This window comes from Accipiter gentilis, unplaced genomic scaffold (assembly GCF_929443795.1).
Source record: "Accipiter gentilis unplaced genomic scaffold, bAccGen1.1, whole genome shotgun sequence".
Taxonomy (NCBI): Eukaryota; Metazoa; Chordata; class Aves; order Accipitriformes; family Accipitridae; genus Astur; species Astur gentilis.
In genome coordinates, this window is record NW_026061188.1 from 717,996 (window position 1) to 736,188 (window position 18,193).

The 18,193-nt window shown below is 47.7% G+C and overlaps 1 long non-coding RNA gene across 1 annotated transcript in view; it reads left to right on the forward strand.

Moving 5' to 3' along the window:
* Positions 1–4,411, forward strand: part of LOC126037539 (uncharacterized) — a 97,861-nt gene extending 93,450 nt beyond the window's left edge. The window contains exon 3 of the long non-coding RNA XR_007505739.1: positions 4,366–4,411. This is a non-coding gene — a long non-coding RNA (uncharacterized LOC126037539). The remainder of the gene's footprint in view (positions 1–4,365) is intronic.
* Positions 4,412–18,193: the final 13,782 nt, after the last annotated feature.

An 18,193-nucleotide genomic window follows, 5' to 3' on the forward strand; every position in this document is an offset into this window, starting at 1 on the left:
CAAACAATACAATAGTACTACAGTGGCTAGAAATCTTTTACGTATTCTGATGAAAAGACTCAACTTATTTCTAGGAAATAAAGTGTTTGGGGCCAAAGCCAACACATGATGTTCATGTAAGGTTAAATTTTTATTATTTTTTTTCTTTTTTTAAATTGATATATTGAAAAAAGCTGGAGAAGGAAGCAGGGACAGAAATGAAAAACCATTCAGGGAGTCAGTGGTATAGACTGTCAGCACGCAACCTAAATATTGTAATTGCAGATCACATAGTCAGAACAAGCCAGTCAAAAGTAGCACACTCCCTGGGAGAGGGGCAGGAGTCTCTTCCCCCTTGTCTTTCAAGCCAAGACCCAACTAGCAGAAGGCAGCTTTTCTGTCAGATAAAGCAAGGCAAAAGGATCATGTACAGCAACTTCCTTGCAGCCTCTTGCTCCTGAGCACCCTTCTTCACCTCTTTTCTTTCTTTCTCTCTTTCTTCTGGTGATGGGAAGGCAAAGCATGTTCTGTTCCTGTGAGCCCATACTGCTTGTCCCTACAGTCACAGCAGGCACCGAATGTCTTCCTCTCCGAAGACATTTACGCATAGAAATCAGTTGAGTGGTGTGTTACGGAAGCATAAGCTGCAGTGGACCTGATTTTGAATCAGTTATTGTTTTGCCCATCATGACAAAATAAAACCAGCAATTTCTTACTTTATAGAAATTCTCCTAAAGTATTAGTTGCCCCCAACAGCTGTCAAGTTTTTGTATCACAGGAGAACAAATGCAGCCAAAAGAACATCTTCTCTAAAATGACCGCTCCGAACTGCACAAGCAGGCAGGCACAGGCAGCTCCCGATTTAATTAAGCGTATGTACACAGCACCACTTAGTGGTGCAAGCAGAGTCACCGCTGATAGGAATGAGAAGCTTGAACACCAACCTTCCCTCCCCGGCCCCCTGGACACTGCAGCCTGATCTTGACAAATTGACCGCCTGGATAAAGAAAGCTATCTGGCAACTAAAAAGATCCATTGTACTTTTCTGCTCAGTACACCTAAAGATACAGATTCACCCTCTAAATCTCGGCCAATTTCTTGAATACCACCAACACTCAGAACGGGTTTCAAATGGCAACGTGGCAGGACAAAGTAATAAATGCTTATCCTTAAGTCTGCTAACTTTCTAAACCTTTGCCTAGACCTTAAGGAAATGTAAAAACAAACAAACTACTGCAAAGTTCAACACGCAATCCACGCAAAGTTAAGGCTATCAAGTAGGAACCTGATTACGAGTATAAATCATGCAATAGCTACTCTATGACATGGATGTCCTGAACAGATCATCCTCTACAGTGTAACTCCAAGGTACAAACCCATCAGCACCTCCTTCCCTCTCTGTATCGCTGTGGTTACCTGCTCTGTGCCCAGAGCCAAAAAGAATCCCGACGTTGGAGTTACTGTTCCTTTTATGCCCAGCCCCATACTTCTTTCCCGACGGAGAGGTGACGCACCTGATTTGAGGTGGAGTGCAGACAACCTTCTCATCTAGTGCTGGGCAGTTTATTTGTCCCACAAACAAACCCCAGGAAAGAGAATGCACAGTTGGACGGGTGCACTTGAGATTTTGACCACGCGGTAGCACCGTTAACTGCTGAAAGAGCAGGACTCTCTGCCGCTCCGTGTCCATGTCACGACTGCCCTCACGTCCCCAGTCTGCACCCAGCTCCTCCAGGGTGTGCAGAGGGGCTTCCAGCCCTGGCTCAGCAGGCGTCCACATAAGATCCCCCAGCCAAGAGGGGGGTGTATGCTCACCTGCCACATCGATACCGTGGGTACATTAAAAGCCACCCCCCAACTCTTTCCCCAGAAGTGACTGGGGGAGGCTTTTCAGTCATCTGGCTGTAAACCCCCTCCCCCTCAGGGAGACCAACATCCAGGCATGCCTTGCTCTAACTCCCCAAATCCACTGCCCTCCGAGGAATAAAAGGCGTCTGGGCCACTCCCCCGGCTCTAATCTGCAGATATGCCTGGCTTCCCAGAAGTAGGCTGAGAAAGCCAGCATTAAGGCAGTCCTTCCCACGCCCAGATCCACAAAATCCTCAGAGAAAAGAAGAAAAATAGCCACTTCACTGCAGCATGAAGTAAATAAACTTGGGGGACACAGGAGGCCAGTTCTCCTGGGGTCAATGGAAAGGAGGGCTAGATGCAACGTATCTGAGGATTTTCCATGTGCACAGCTGAAACAGCCATGCCTCAAGCAGGGATGCGTCCCATTTATGGCAGTTCCTCGCCACTTCTCATCCCCAAAAGACAAACTCGGGCCTCTGCCTTCTCCGTGTGTAGCTCCCCACTCCCTTCAGCATGGAGCTGCGAGGCTCTGGGTTTGTGGAGAACCACAGGTGGGAAACCGAGGCTACTAATGGTGACCACAGAGAACAGACCAGCTCGGAGGGGGCGAGGAGGGCTGATGCACAATTTCTACGTTTGAATTTGTTGGGAACTTGGTGGGAGTCACAGGCTTGCAAGCCACAACCCCAGCTATCCAGGACATGGGCTTCCCAAGATCACAAACCTCCGGGGACGGGGACGGCGCCTGCGCCGGCGAGCGAACGCCGGGCTGCCCCAACGCGAAGCACGGCGCATGCGCCCGGGAGGCGCGTCCACACGGCTGGTCGGGGAGCGGGCGCAGCGGGAAGCCCGCGGAAAACCACGCGAAACCGGCAACGCTCCCGAGTCTGACCTGGTCGGACTACGCCGCGCCCGAGAGCCGCGCTGCTGCCCGGCTGCCGAGTCCACGAAAACTACAGCTCCCGGCATGCCCCGGGAGGCAGCCTGCCCTGCTGCCTGGCCCCGAGGGAACGCCGCTTCCCTTCCCCCCCACCTCCCCACGCCGGCGCAGCGGCAGTTCCCGCCGAGCCCCCAGCGCCGCTCCGGGTAGCTCCGGCACGGCGCGGCCCCGCTGCCGCTCCGTGCGTGCAACACGGACCCCGCCGTCCTCCTCGGGGCTTTCCCCGGGACCCGCCGGCCGACTGCGCAGCCCCGCCAGGGGGCCCGGTGAGCCCCCACCCCCGCGCGCCCGTTCTCTCAGCCGCCCTGTCAGCGCCCCCCCACCCCCGCGCGCCCGTTCTCTCAGCCGCCCTGTCAGCGCCCCCCCACCCCCGCGCGCCCGTTCTCTCAGCCGCCCTGTCAGCGCCCCACCCCCCAACCCCGCGCGCCCGTTCTCTCAGCCGCCCTGTCAGCGCCCCACCCCCCACCCCCGCGCGCCCGTTCTCTCAGCCGCCCTGTCAGCGCCCCACCCCCCACCCCCGCGCGCCCGTTCTCTCAGCCGCCCTGTCAGCGCCCCACCCCCCACCCCCGCGCGCACGTTCTCTCAGCCGCCCTGTCAGCGCCCCACCCCCGCGCGCACGTTCTCTCAGCTGCCCTGTCAGCGCCCCCCCCTCCGCCCCCGCGCGCACGTTCTCTCAGCCGCCCTGTGAGCCCCCAGGGCTCCCCCTCGGCCTCGGCACCCCCACCTCCCCCGGGGCACCCCCACCGCCCCCGGGCCACCCCCGCCTCCGACGTTCGCGCTCCGAGGGGCGCCCGGCCCCGCTCACCTTCTCCCTCGGGGCAGCCGCAGCCCGGTCACCACTCAGCTCCGCTCTGCTCCGCTCCTGCCTGGGCTCCCGGCGGCCCCTCCCCCGGCAGCCCCTCCTCCCCCGGCGGCCCCCCCCTTGCCAGGGAGGGGGCGTCGCCATCAGCCTCTCACTGCCCGCACCTGCGGCTCCTCCAGCCCCGGCCCGCAGCTGTGGTACCGAAACCCGCAACCAAACCCCTCACCACCAAGGTGAAGTGAAGCAGCAGGCACTGCCTTGACTGAGTGACAGATGTCAAGAGTCATCTGATGTGGAAGAGGTGTTAACTGGGGTCAAAATACAGATTTTAATACCCATCTTATTTTAGTTCTAAGACTTGGCGATTGCCAGGTATCATCTTTTCGATTTCCCCAGGTCCACCCGCGAGCGAGGCCACAAGGGAGATTTCTTCCAGAGAGAGGATAGAGTTATTAAGTCTCAAGACCACGATTTGCTTTTCTCCTTCATGAAGAGGTGAGTGGATCATATAGCATCACTAGTCACCCAAGCAGTTAAGCCTGAACTTTTCACCTGTCCTTTAATGCCGTCAACTCCAAGCTAAATTTTTCCCGTTATTAAGAGGGGACCAAAGATCATGTGAAGTATTATTATCCTTTCTACAAATACACCCCCATCTTAGAGCTTTAGCTACTAGAGAAGGTCTTGGGAGTTTGGGGTCAGAGGAGCTAGCTGCAAGTACAAACTTTCATACAGCTCTGTTTAGGATGTGTGATGTTTCTCTGGTTGTCTAAACCGGTCTAAATTTCCACAGATGGTGCCGACTCTGGGTGGCTCTAACAAGGATCCTGGAACTCCAGTAAGTTCTAAACATCGTTTTATATTTTAAACATGATCCCAAGTTCCTTTTTGCACTTGTCTCTACGGTTTTGGCAGCTGACAGCCCCGAGGGGTGCTTGTACAAGTTTCTCCCGAAGGGCGAGTAAATTAATTCTTTTGTCCGTGAGGTGGATGGTTTGGTAACGTTATAATTCACAACGCTGTAATTCCTTCTTTCAAATTTAAAAAAAAATAATTGCCTTTTAAATCCATCCAATTTAATCTGCTAAAATGATTCTCATTGTTCTACCTCTTTTCTCAAGTTTTGGTTAAATTCAATGTCAGTATTCTCCACGGAACTAGATTTTCATCTGACTTTGGAATCGGAAAGGCAGGCTGTTACTGAGGTTAAACTCGGTGTCTTTACAAAACTTTGAATCAGTTACAAAACTAGATTATTTTTTTTAATTCAAATTACAAAACCGGTTAATATCAAGATGAATAGCTCAAACAATAATTGTTTCATTTTGTTTATCTCATGTTTAGAACCCCTCAAAAAAACCCACATACACCCTCTGAACACACAAAAAGATTATTGCCCTCGACAATATTCCTAATAGCAACCCCAACATTATAAACTTTACACAACTGTTTTCCCAAATAGATAACGTGAAACTTACTTATAGATTTTCCGTTTTAAAGGGACAGTTTCTTTAGACTTCCAGTTTCTTGTTGGGTGCTTTCTTTATTCTCGAATAATGAAGCCAAGGTTCTTCTCCCAGACCTTTACTGCTACAAGTGTTGTTAAAATGACTCTATACGGTCCTTTCCACTTCTCGGTGATTTTATATATATTCAGTCTCCTGGTCGGAAGGGATGCGCTGCTACGTCCAGTTCTAAGGGTCCAGCTGTGGAGACATACTGACAAAGTTCTTGAAAAGAATTGCTTAAAGAAATCATAACACCTTTTAAAAACATATCTCCAAAGGCACTCAAGATACTCAGAACACAGGACTCTTGATATGGTCTTTCATACAACATTTCCTAAAGACTTGACTTTTCTTTCTCTTCTGGCTATACTCCGATTCTTAATAGAGCCACGGGTAACGCTTTAACCCATGTGAGGAGTGAGGTTTCCTGACAAATTTTACTCGACTGTTGCTTAAGGATATAGTTCATTCTCTCTCTCTCTCTCTGCCCACACACTTGCTCGTGGTCTATGTGGGGTGTGATAGTCTCAATCCATAGATAATACTTGGCTCAACTTGTCTCATAATCTTTGCTATAAAATGAGGGCCATTGTCAGATGACATTCTTACAGGCACCCCATATTTTGGTATTATCTCTTTGAGCAAGACTTTGACTACTTCCCTTGCTTTGTTGGTGCGACAAGGGAAAGCCTTGGGCCACCCAGTAAAGATATCAACTAAAACTAGGACATATCCTTATTTTCAAGGCAATTCTATAAAATCAATTTGCTAATATTCTTCTAAAAAATTTCCTTATTTAATAATCCCAAAGATGATCTTATTACTGGTTCGGGGATAATTTTACATATACATTTCACGTCCGCTTATAATTGTTTAAACAATCTTTGTCATATTTCGCTTTCTGTTTCCCAGTATACTCTGTGATGTTCAATGGGGCATTTTCTCTTATTATTGTGGGTGGGACTATTATTCGACCTGTCGGTGTTACAGCCTATCCTGTTTCATTTTGTTAGCCTGCAATCTAATAATTAATTCTTCATCATTATAATTTGGAGTTTCTTTAGGCAATTTTATACCTTTCTCTGGAACTAGTGCTAGGATGCCTTTTTCTGCAGCCTCTTCAGCAGCTTTATCAGCCAGTCGGTTACCTGCGTTAGGAGGACCGGTCTTACCTAACGGATGTGCTTTACAGTGCATCATCGTGACTGCTGTTGGTTTTTGAATGCTTTCTAACAATTTCAGTATTTGTTCTGCGTGCTGAACGGCGGTTCCTGGTGCAGATAACAGTCCTCTTTCTCCCCGTATCGCTCCATGCGCACGTACCACTCCAAAAGCATACTTTGAGTCTGTCCAAGTGTTGACTCGCTTTCCTTGACTTAGTTCCAGAGCTCGAGTAAGAGCTATCAATTCAGCCTTTTGGGCAGAGATCATCGAAGGCAAAGTTGGCAACGCAAGTACCTCCTCAGTAGTTATTGTCTATCTCGATAAAACGTTTTCCTTCACAGATGGAACCGCTTCCGTCGGCATATAGTTCCCAATCTGTTTCTTCTAGTGGCACATCTCAGAGATCCAGTCAGCTGGAGTAAACTCTTTCGATTGCCTGCAAGCAGTCACGTTCCAGTTCTCCTTTAACTCGGTCAGTTGTTGAAAACGCAACAGGGTTAACGGCGGTAGTAGTTTTTAGGTAAACATCATCTTGTTCCAGCAACAACACCACTTGGTATTTCAGCATTCTGCTAGGGGATAACCAGTGCCCCCCTTTCCGTTTTAGCACAACAGTTATCATATGGGAAACGTACAGTAATCCTTTCTCCTCAGGCGAACTTACGAGCTTCCTGGATCAGTAGCACAGTTGCAGCGACGGCTCTCGGACGACTAGAGCATCCCAGACTCACGTTATCCAATCGCTTCGAGAAGTAGGCCACAGCTCGCACACTTGGCCCTAAATATTGGGCCAGGATACCCAGAGCTCTACCTCTTCTTTCACGAGCAGAAAGTTCAAGTGTCTCTTGTGAGATCTGGCAGACGCTAGGGCTGGCACCCCTATTACAGCCTGTTTCAATTCTTGGAAGGTAGCTTTCTCGGCATCGGTCCAATCCGTCGTTTGAGGTTTTGAGCTGCTCCTATAAAGGTCAGGCCAGCAAGCCACAATTTATAATCTACAGGTGACACCACTCGACCATTCCCGGAAATGCTTGTCATTCATTTTTTTAGTCTTAGGTTCGGGGAGACGACACATTGCCTCTTTTCTCTCAGTTCCCAATTGTCTCTGTCCTTTTAGGATTTTAAAACTCAAATTTAAGTTTCTTCTTTCTGGGTTATTTGGGTTTTTTTCTTTTGACACTCGATATCTACTGATTCCCAAAAAGTTCAAAAAGTTAAGAGTTAACTTTGTGCATTGTTCTTCTGTCTCAGCTACCATTAACAGATCGTCCATATATTTCAGCAAGATTTCTTGATTATTTTCTTTCTTCCAAATCTCTAATTCTCGTGCCAATTGATTTCCAAAAATGGTAAGACTATTCTTAAAGCCTTGAGGCAAGACTGTCCACGTATATCGTGTTTTTCTCCCAGTCTCAGGATTTTCCCATTCCAAAGCAAAAACCTCTTGACTATTGGGATCCAAGGGAATATAGAAAAAGGCATCTTTTCGGTCCAACACTGTGAACCATTCTCATTTCTCCGTTAGGGTTGTTAACAAAGTATAAGGATTTGCTACGACCGGATGAATACCTTGTACTATTTGATTTATTGCTCTGAGGAGGTCTTGAACTAATCTATCATCTTTTTCATCAGCCTTTTAAAAGGCAAGATCGGGGTGTTATATCTGGATTCACATTCTATTAACAATTTGTATCTTAAAAATTTTTGTATTACCATTACTAACTCTTTCCGACTTTCCGGTTTTAGGGGGTATTGTTTCATTCTTACCGGATTCGATCCTGGCTTTAAATCAACTCTCACAGGTTCTGCTTTTTGGATTTACCGGGAACTTCCCAGTCCAGACGACTGGAATGACAGCATTACACTTGGACCGGTATAATCTTCTGCTTTCGGTAAACATCCTGTTAACAACAAAGCCGCTGCTTCGATACGTTTAGTTTCTGGAATTAAAATTTTAAGCTCTCCATTTTTAAATTTAATTTCTGCCTCTAAGTTCTCAAATAGACCTCTCCTTAACAGGAGTTTAGGAGAATTTGGCACATACAAAAACTGCCGAGTGACCCATTGCTTTCCTAATTTCATTGTTAAAGATTTAAAGAAGGGTCTAGTTTCTCGTTCGCTTGTTGCACCAACACCACCAATTTCTTCAAAACTTAACTCTCCCTCTGAGGTATTTAAAACTGAAAAGGTGACTCTAGTGTCAACTCAAATTCAATTTTCTGTTCTCCCAGTTTAGCTGTAACCAGAGGTTCTGCTGGGAGACTCCCCTCCGGTCCCCGTCCGATACGTTCACTTAAAAAGAACAAATCTACATATGGCACTTTATTCCATTTACTCTCTCTCCTACAAAACAACAGTAATTGCAATATAGTATTGTAACTCAAAGTTCTGTTTGTTTACCATTTTTCCTGCAGTTCACCCCAACGTGCCAATAAACATCCCAGCGGTGATGTTTCTGGTAACTTTTCATCAGCAGTTCTATTTCCTGCACTCTTATTCTTAAACAATTTTGCTAATGCCATTATACTTATATACATTCAAATACCAAATACCAAACAAATGCAAACGACAGCTGTCCCAAATAATACACAAAGTCCAACCCAGCAATAGCTTTCGCTTATGACTTACGGGCAGACGCCTAGGCTTCCACTCCAGACGGCTACCCTCCAAGCCCCAACCCTGGGAAGCTTTCGCCGCGCCTCACGGGCAGGCTTTCCAAACAAATTCCAAAGAAGCAGCGCCTTACCTTTTTTCCAGGGAACGCTGTGAGGAGCTTTGCGTGTCGAGGGTGACGGTTCTCCCCGAGAATACCACGGTGCCGGCCGGAGCTCGATCGACACGCGATCTCGTCCAGTCTCACTCGCAAGGTCCCATTTGGGTCGCCAAAACCGTTACCGAAATCCAGAATAAAACTCCTTAACGCCAACGTGAAGTTAAGAAGCAGGCACTTTGTTTATCGCAGCGCTGGGGACACGGGAACCTCTGTCCTCCGGGATTCCCTGTGATTCCTTGCAGACGTCTCCTAGCGTCTTTTGGCCTTTTCTTATAAGGGCCGGAGATCCCAGGTAGCAGCCCCAGACTTGTCTAATGATGCTACCCTAGATGATTCTTCTCTTTTGCAGGAAGCTCTCTTCTCCGGGATCGACCCAAGACTCCTCCCAGGCGTCATCCCAGAATGTTTTGACCTCTGCGTTCGGGACCGGAGATCCCAGCTACCTGCCCCAGACTCCTCCAAGTAAGTAGCTCGAGACATTTTTGTTCTCTTGTAGAGAAATCTCTCAACTCCGACAGCCACCTGAGACTCCTCCCAGGCATCTCCCACAGTCTTCTGTCCTCTGCTTTACCTAGCTTAGGGGTCAGGTAGTAGCCCCAGACTCCTCCAAGGAAGCTACCGTTGAGGTTTTCTCTTTTTTTCGAGGAGCCTCTGCCCTCCGGGACTCCCTGTGATTCCTTCCAGACGTCTCCTAGCGTCTTTTGGCCTTTTCTTATAAGGGCCGGAGATCCCAGGTAGCAGCCCCAGACTTGACTAATGAGGCTACCCTAGATGATTCTTCTCTTTTGCAGGAAGCTCTCTTATCCGGGATTGACCCAAGACTCCTCCCAGGCATCATCCCATAATGTTTTGACCTCTGCGTTCGGGACCGGAGATCCCATCTACCTGCCCCAGACTCCTCCAAGTAAGTAGCTCGAGACATTTTTGTTCTCCTGTAGAGAAATCTCTCAACTCTGACAGGCACCTGAGACTCCTCCCAGGCATCTCCCACAGTCTTCTGTCCTCTGCTTTACCTACTAAGGGGTCAGGTTGAAGCCCCAGACTCCTCCTAGGAAGCTACCGTTGAGGTTTTTTTCTTTTTTGGAGGAACCTGTGCCCTCCGGGATCCCCTGTGATTCCTTCCAGACATCTCCTAGCGTCTTTTGGCCTTTTCTTATAAGGGCCGGAGATCCCAGGTAGCAGCCCCAGACTTGACCAATGAGGCTACCCTAGATGATTCTTCTCTTTTGCAGGAAGCTCTCTTCTCCGGGATCGACCCAAGACTCCAAGACAAGCAGGTGAAGGAAGCCTTGCTGAATCTTTAGAGAAGGAAGAGGGTCTTTCATTCCGTCTAGCTGGCGCTCTAGGCTTTCACCTGTCTCCTGTCTTTCTGCTCTTTCTTCTTGAGCTCTTGGGGTATTTGTCACGGAAGGTTAAGTGGTTAAAAGTGTCCTGGTTTCAGCTTGGATAGAGTTAACTGTCTTCCTAGTAGCTGGTACAGTGCTATGTTTTGAGTTCAGTATGCAAAGAACCTTGATAACACTGATGTTTGCAGTTGTTGCCGAGGAGTGTTTAGATAAAGTCAAGGATTTTTCAGCTTCTCATGCCCAGCCAGCGAGAAAGCTGGAGGGGCACAAGAACTTGGCACAGGACACAGCCAGGGCACCTGACCCAAACTGGCCAACAGGGTATTCCATACCATGCGACATCCCATCTAGTATAGGAACTGGGGAGTGCGGGGGGGAATCGCTGCTCGGGGACTAGCTGGGTGTGAATGGTGGGTGGTGAGCGATTGCACTGCGCATCATTTGTACATTCCGATCCTTTTGTTATTGCTGTTGTCATTTTATTAGTATTATCATTATTAGTTTCTTCCTTTCTGTTCTATTAAACCGTGCTTATCTCAACCCACGAGTTTTACTTCTTTTTCCGGATTTTCTCCCCCATCCCACTGGGTGGGGGGGGGAGTGAGTGAGCGGCTGGGTGGTGCTTAGTTGCTGGCTGGGGTTAAACCATGATAGAGACAGAGTCACAGCAGCACAGAATGGATGCTGAAAGAGACCTCTAGAGATCATCCAGCCCACCTCGGCTGCTTGAGCAGGGCCAGCTGCAGCAGGCTGTGAGTCTGCTTCTCGAAGGTTCTATTGGCTGCGTTGCTCCCAGGTTGTGGAGCTCGCATGGCAAATGGGCAATGAAGAGGGATGAAGTTTTCAGGCACTTTCTGGCCGGTGCAGTGATTTTTTCTACTCTTAAAAACTCAGTTGGGCTCAGCACAGCAAGGAGCCACAGCAAGGTCTTCAGTGCCTGCACTGGAAACTCTGCGTATACTCCGGCCAGGGAGCACCGCAGACACCCTTCCCTCCACGGGCCCCCAGTTTCCAAGAGAGCCCATGCCTCCAGCGGGTCCCAAGCGCCCTACCCAGGCAGGAGCACGGCACAGACCAGTGCGTTTAAAGCTTCTCCCGGAGGAGCCCGTGCAGCCCGAGTCGTTGAAGAGGGCGGTAGCTGGGAGCCTTGTGGAGGATGTCCTGAGGAGGTGTGCGGCTCCAGGGCCACAGAGCCCCCAGGCAGCTCCCCCAGGCAGAGAATAAAGAGTTTGCTCCCAAGGGCTTGCTTGTGCCTACATTTATTGATGCCAGGCCATACTGTGTCTGGGTGTTTTCCCTGCAAAGTTTTCCCTCGTCTTCCTCCCTCCTACAGCCTCGGTCAGGCCAAGACCCAGTTCTACAGGGAATCTTAAGTAGGGACGAGAAAAGGAGTCAATGTTTCTGCCTTGTTTAGAAAGCTTTGTGGCTGGGCTATTGGAGGGGCTGGTCCAGCTCTGTAAAGCTGTACTCATGCCTTCTGTGAGTCCCATAGGTGGGCGCTGTTGAAGGCTGCGCCTTGTTCTGTGCGTTTATTCTCTCGTCCCCTCACGACCTCCTGATGGGCCTTGGGGTTCCTACCCAGGCCCGTTGGTAGTCCTGTGTCGCGGTAGAGACGGACGCGACAAGTAACAGATCATGCAAAATGGCTCCTTTATTGTTCTAATACACCTTTTTATCCCCTACTTCAGAGTATGTGTTAGTAGATGATTGGTTTAGTTAGTAACGGTTCTTCTTATCGCTATCTTGTTTTTGTACCGCTCTTCTCGGATCTTCCCAGACTTTCAAGGATACACTACAAGCTGCTCAAGGTCGCGCTGTTCTCGAACTGTCAGGCATTTTGTAGACCCGTTGCATCCCCCGACAGTCCTGTCTGTGTCGCAACAAGGGACTGGCCTTCAAAATGAGGCTTTGGGCCCTAAGAGAAGGGTTTGGAGCATAAAAATGAGGGTTTGGAAACTCAGGATGTGGCTTGGACCCTGAAAACGACTGGCTGGATCCTAAAAATGAGGCTTTGCAGACTGAAAATGGGAGTTCGGCAACTAAAAAAGTGGCCTTGCGCTCTAAAAAGGAGACTTTGCCAACTGCAAGGGAGCCCGTGGACCCTCAAAATGGGGGTTTGGAGCCTGAAATTGGGCTCTGGAAGCCAAAACTAAGACTTTGGGAAGGGAAAACGAGGCTTTCTGCCCTGTAAGTGTAACTTTGGAGCCTAAAAGCGTGGCTTTGTGCCTTAAAGCTGAGGGTTTAAACCCTCCAAGTGAAACTGCGGGCCCTAAAGAACAGCTATGGGTCATAAAAGGCCAAATGGTTTGGACCAGAACAATGAGGAGTTTGGCCCTCCAGATGAGGCTTTGGGCACTAAAAATGGTGGGGGAGATGCTACATGTGACCCTTTGGGCTCTGCAAAGGAGGGGAACCTATTGGTGTCGATAGGGCCCCAAGACATGAGGCTTTGGTCCCAAAGAGAGGGCTTGGGTCACTCCAGGGGAGGCCCTCAGCTGTTAAAAGAGGCCTTTGGACCCTCCAGTGGAGGGTTTGGGCCCTAAGAGTGGGGCTTTGGAAATGAAACTGAGGCTTTGAACCCTGCATTAGGTTTTGTGCCTTCAAGGGATGCTTCAGTACCAAAAACGAGGGCTTTGCGCCCTAGAAATGGGTCTTTGGAAGCTCCAAATGAGGGGTTGTGCGTTAAACAAGAGATGCCTTGCACCCCAGATGAGGAGCTTGGCCTCTAAAATGAGGCTTTGGGCCCTCCAATTGAATATTTGGACCCTCAAAATGAGGCCTTGGGCTCTCCCTAGTTGCAGACTGGATCCTAAAAATGAGCCTATGGTCCCTGGAAAGGAGGCTCTCTTCCCTGAAGAGGAGGCTTTGGAAGGTAAAGAATGAGGCTTGGGGCTCTAACGGTGGGGTTTGTGCTGTAAAAGGAAGGCTTGGGCCTTACAAATGGGTATTTGGGCCCCTGCAATGAGGCTTCAGGACCCTAAAAATGAAGGGGTGGATTGTGGAAACGATTCTTTGGACCCCGAAAATGAGGCATTGGGCCCTAAAACTGAGGTTCGGAGCCTCAAAATTTGAGTTTAGAAACAAGGTTGCGGAGCCTGAAATGGGGCTCTGGAGTTTATAAATAAAGCTTTGGACCATCAAAATGAGGATTTGTTCACAAAAAAGAAGGGTTGGGACGCGAAAAGGAGTATTTGGACAGTCAAAACAAGGCTTTGGGACAGAAAAATGTGTACTTGGGCCTTATAAACGAAGCTGTGTACTCTAAAAAGTGGCCTTCAGTCCTAAAGCGTTCAGTCTTCTATTGGGATGCTCCCTGTGGGACAGGAGGACAATTGCTTTGAGCTGCCTCTATTTCAGGAAGGATTACCTACGTTTGCCTTCCATCTGAAATACTGCTTAGTGCAACTTGTTGGGTTGTTTGTTTTTTTTAAAATTGGGGAAGTGTGTGTGAACAGCTGAGTGCTAGTATACAGTGAATTACCTTCCCCTGCTGAGAGTAAATGGGTTTAGGAATAAAAATACCCGTTTTGTATTACAAAAATTGGTTCCCTTGAAGATGCAAGTGGTAACTGATGGACTCCTGGCTGACAAAATCTCTTCCCAGCTTGCTTAAACATTAAACAGCCTTCACAGTGGCGTTCAGATGATCTCGTGTGATTTCTTGCAATTAATCATGGTTGTCTGAAGCGTACCACTAAAGCATAGTAATGTGTTTTGGTTGTTAAAAAGTAGGAGGAGAAGTTCATGGAGACATCTTCTGTGTCGGGTTTCAATGAGTTCAAGCTATTGTTGTGTCCGGTTGAGAGTTTCTGATGTTATTTTTCCCTCTTTCGGAGGGAGGTGAACATGCCCATCTCGCCCTCCAGGAGCAAGGATGCCATCTCAAGCCCATGCCACCCTCAAAGCTTGCATCCTGGAGTTGAGCGTGGAGGGGCATCACCCCACGAAGGTTTGGTGTGTTGTAGCAGTCGGTGCTGTGGGGTCTGGTGGGTGGGTGGCAGTGGGGTGGAAGCAGCTGTTGGGGGTTCCGTCATTTGCATAGCCCAGCCCCCCCCGCATGCTTCAGAATGTTGGGGTCCCTGTGGCAGTTTTTGAATGGTCCCTCCCAGTTGGGTCAACGGACCCAGCGCAGCCAGAAGATCCCGTTGGAGCTCCTCTCTCTGGCATAAATCCCTCGGCGTTTGGGCTTGAGAAGAGGTAAAGTTGGAATCTGCAGATCTCCTTAGGTGACCTTCAGGAGCTGTGGGCTGTGGGTGGGGACTGGCTCTCTGTCTCTGGTCCAGCGACTGGTGTCATTGCTCATAGGAAGAGCTTTACCAGGCGACTCTGCCGTTTCCCTTCTTCTGGGGGTTACGGGAGCCGTTTTGGAGGTGAGGGAGATGTGAATTCCCGGTCTTGAGCCAACCTGGATGGAGCAGAGGTGGACTGTGATTTGTCTGACCTCAACAGTGTATCTGTAACGCAGTTGCAATCGTCTCTGCCTGCACAACTGGCATGAGGTCCTGTTTTATTTTAAAGGAGACGTAGTGAATAAAATCAGTGAATCTAATGGGCGGTCTTTCTGACCAAATATATAAATGTTTATTTAGGATAAGATAAACGGTCCCTTGAAGCACTGGTTACACGGACTTAACTCTGTGTTGCCTAAAAATGGGACCAAGTTTGGCTCGGCCGTGGGCGTCTACATTAGAGACATCCACGTTTAGTCAGATGAATCACACCCCAGTCTCCTGTGTTCCTCATCAGGTCTCTGGCAACTCTGCTGTTAGCCCTTACTGAAGCCAAGTACAGTCTCTCATTGATTGATAGATTGATTTTAACAGAAAGGAAAGTCAGTCTTAGACATTTGGTTGCGGAAGAAAGTTTGTGTTTGAAGATCGTGCTTGGATCTTTGAGTAGGTCTAATTAGATGCCTTTTCCTCTTTGCTTCATCCCTGATAAGCTTAGGCACTCTCTGTTTGTCCTGTTTCGGAGGACCACTGCCCAAGGCGCGTAGCATTGCACAGGGAGATGCTGCATCTCATTTTGCACTGTGAGTCTTGTTAAGTCATCAGGAATGAAGTACTTTTAGGAGATAAGCTAACTAAATTGCACTCAAGTGAAAAAAGTGCTCTATAACTCCCGAGAAATAATACTGGATTATAATGAAAATAGAAGTATTTTGAGCAAAAGATGCTTAAAAAGTTAGGTAAAAATGAAGAGCACGGTGCAATTTTTTTAGTTTGGGTTTTTATACATTTTTGATTTAAAGTTTGAATGTAAACAAATCTGGTTGAATTGATGTGGAAAATTCAAATTGACAAGTATTTCTTTCAAACAAGAATAAGCAAAGTAGCAGCTAGAGAGAGTGTTTTGGCTTTAAAGTGTTTTGTATTTGTGAACCCAAATCTCCAGGCTGCTGGGCAGGGTGAGACCTGTGCCAGCCAATTCATCTTTTAGCTCCAAGTGCCTTTTGATAGAGATGCAGGTCTCCTGGGGATTGTGGGGACGTGCTCCTGCATCTGGAAAAGATGGCTGAGTTCCTGGTGTAAGAAGGGCACTGGGGTTTAGAGGTCAGAGCTGAGGCAGGTATGGAAGATGGCAATAGCTGTGATCTTTAGTGCAAAAAATTTATTTTTGTATATTCAAGCAGGTTTTTTTCTCTCCTCTGCTAATCCAGTGTGGAATATGAGCCAATAAAGAGAAACTGACGCTGTACACGCTGGACACACTTAAGTATTTGTTTTAAAATAGGTGTGAGGTCAAGCTAGAACGTGCTTTGCAATTGGTGTATTTACTGCAGCAAATTTTCTGCTCTTCCTGGCCGTCTTCTGTGGTTTTCAGCCTGCTTCACCTCCACAGAAAGAGATACCGTGCGTATGAAAGAGCCCGTTATGCGCCTTCCCTTAGGAGATGTTTTTTTGTGCTCTGCTCTTGAGTTACGATCTGAATTATTTATGCCAACATTTCAAATAGCTTTTGGATTCCCTGGTTAAAGTATTCTGAACCTACCCCAGCTACATGTTACAATGCACAAGTCCCACCAACCATCAGTTTTTATTTCATGTCATTTGTCATGAAGTAACACACATTGCAGCCAGAATGCTGTGTTGCTGTTCCATGGTTTTTTTTACAGTAGTTTTCCAGCTGTATTCCTCGTCCCCATGATAAAGAGTGTTGCCAGTATTTCTTTTTATCTTAGAATACACATGGTAAGGATGGTTGCTGGATGTCTCATCCTTTTTAAGGCTGTGAAGGCATGCTCTGACAAGGCCTTTTCCCAGACCCAGGTATTCAGGGATGCAAGGTGTGCCTATCCCCATCAGCTCTGTGAAGGATGTAAGAGAGATTGTGCGCCTGAAGGTTGAATGATGCTTCTGTGTTAGAAGCTGAATTTCCACAAGCAAAAACCAGCTTCCCCGACTCTTTAAGCTGTGTGTCCTTTTAATGCTGCAAAAATGTAAATAATGATCCTTGCGTACATCTTTCTCAATTAAATGTACAGTGGATGTCTTCTCGTTCAGCTAGTCTGGAGCTTAAAAAGCAGCTTAAAAATACTGGACAGGGTAATTTTTGGTGGACATGGCCAGAGCCTGCTTGGAAGAAAATTGGATTGGTTACACCAGTCTTTATGTGAGGCCCAAAGAGAGCCTAAGGTTTTGAGTGCCCTAGAATGCTCTTTTCAAGTAGGTTAACAGGCACATATACACCCTGTAATGACGTAAGGACTCCCCAGAACATCTTCAGGACAGCTATATTTTATGCAAGCCCCTGTTTTCATGCAACCTCAGCTAGCGTTGTGCTGCTCTTTGCAGGGTCGGGTGAGCGGTGTTGTCTTTGGCTGTGTGGGCTTAAATGTGTTTCTAATGTGCGTGTCAAATAATTGCCTGTTAAACAGACTGCCAGTGTGGCTGAAGCCAGTGCTTCCGAAGAAGGTGAAATAAAAGCTTTGAAGATAGGGTCCTGCTGCGAATACGATCCAGTCAAGTAAGTGTTGATTGTGTCCCATCTGATCTTTGCAGATCGTGGAAAAAATGCAGAGATGTTTGTTTTAACGAGAGAGACACATGCCTACCTCTTTGGTTTTCTCCCCCAAACCATTTAGTTACCTGAAGAAACCCTTGGGTCCGCTCCGCCATCATCTACTTGCTTTCACTGCGGAAAACGTGGCCACTACATAAAGAACTGCCCGACAAATGGGGTAAGATTGTGGGGGACTTGTGGTGTTACTTAGTTTTTAATTGTTTTGCCTTGGCAGTTACGTAACAAATACATGAATCCTCATATTAAGAATTGTTTCTGTTGGGGTGAAATGCAGAGGTTGTATGGCAATGTTGCAAAGGCCTTCAAAATTCCAGGGGAAGCTGGAATTAGAAGTGTGAAATTTTCTTTTTCCTAGGTCGTAGACATTCAATATATCCATAGGTCTTTCTGGGTGAACACTCGTGCATGTTTTTATATCTTTCAGTATTAGTGGAAATGTTTCTGTTTTCCACTCTTCTTAATGGCAGTTCACAGTTTTTATTATTTTGTACAAAACCAAGACATTTCTCTCTGCCCCATCTATTGAATATTTGCGTGTTTTAATTGCACTAAGTCCCTGGTTGAGTATTGATGCCATTTAACCGTAGTCACTGAAAGCTCATTTTGCTTCTGTTTTATGTTTCAAAGGCTTCTTGCCAAGTCTAACAGATGGCTGTTGGACTGAGATTTCCTCCCCCTCTGACTTTTCTGAAATCCCATGTGTGAAACAGGCTGAAGTTTTCCTGTTGCTATACAGTGAGAAAATCCTGCCGTGTGCTGACAGGAGTGGCTCTTTTAAAATGACCGTGGTAGCACTTCTGGTTTTCC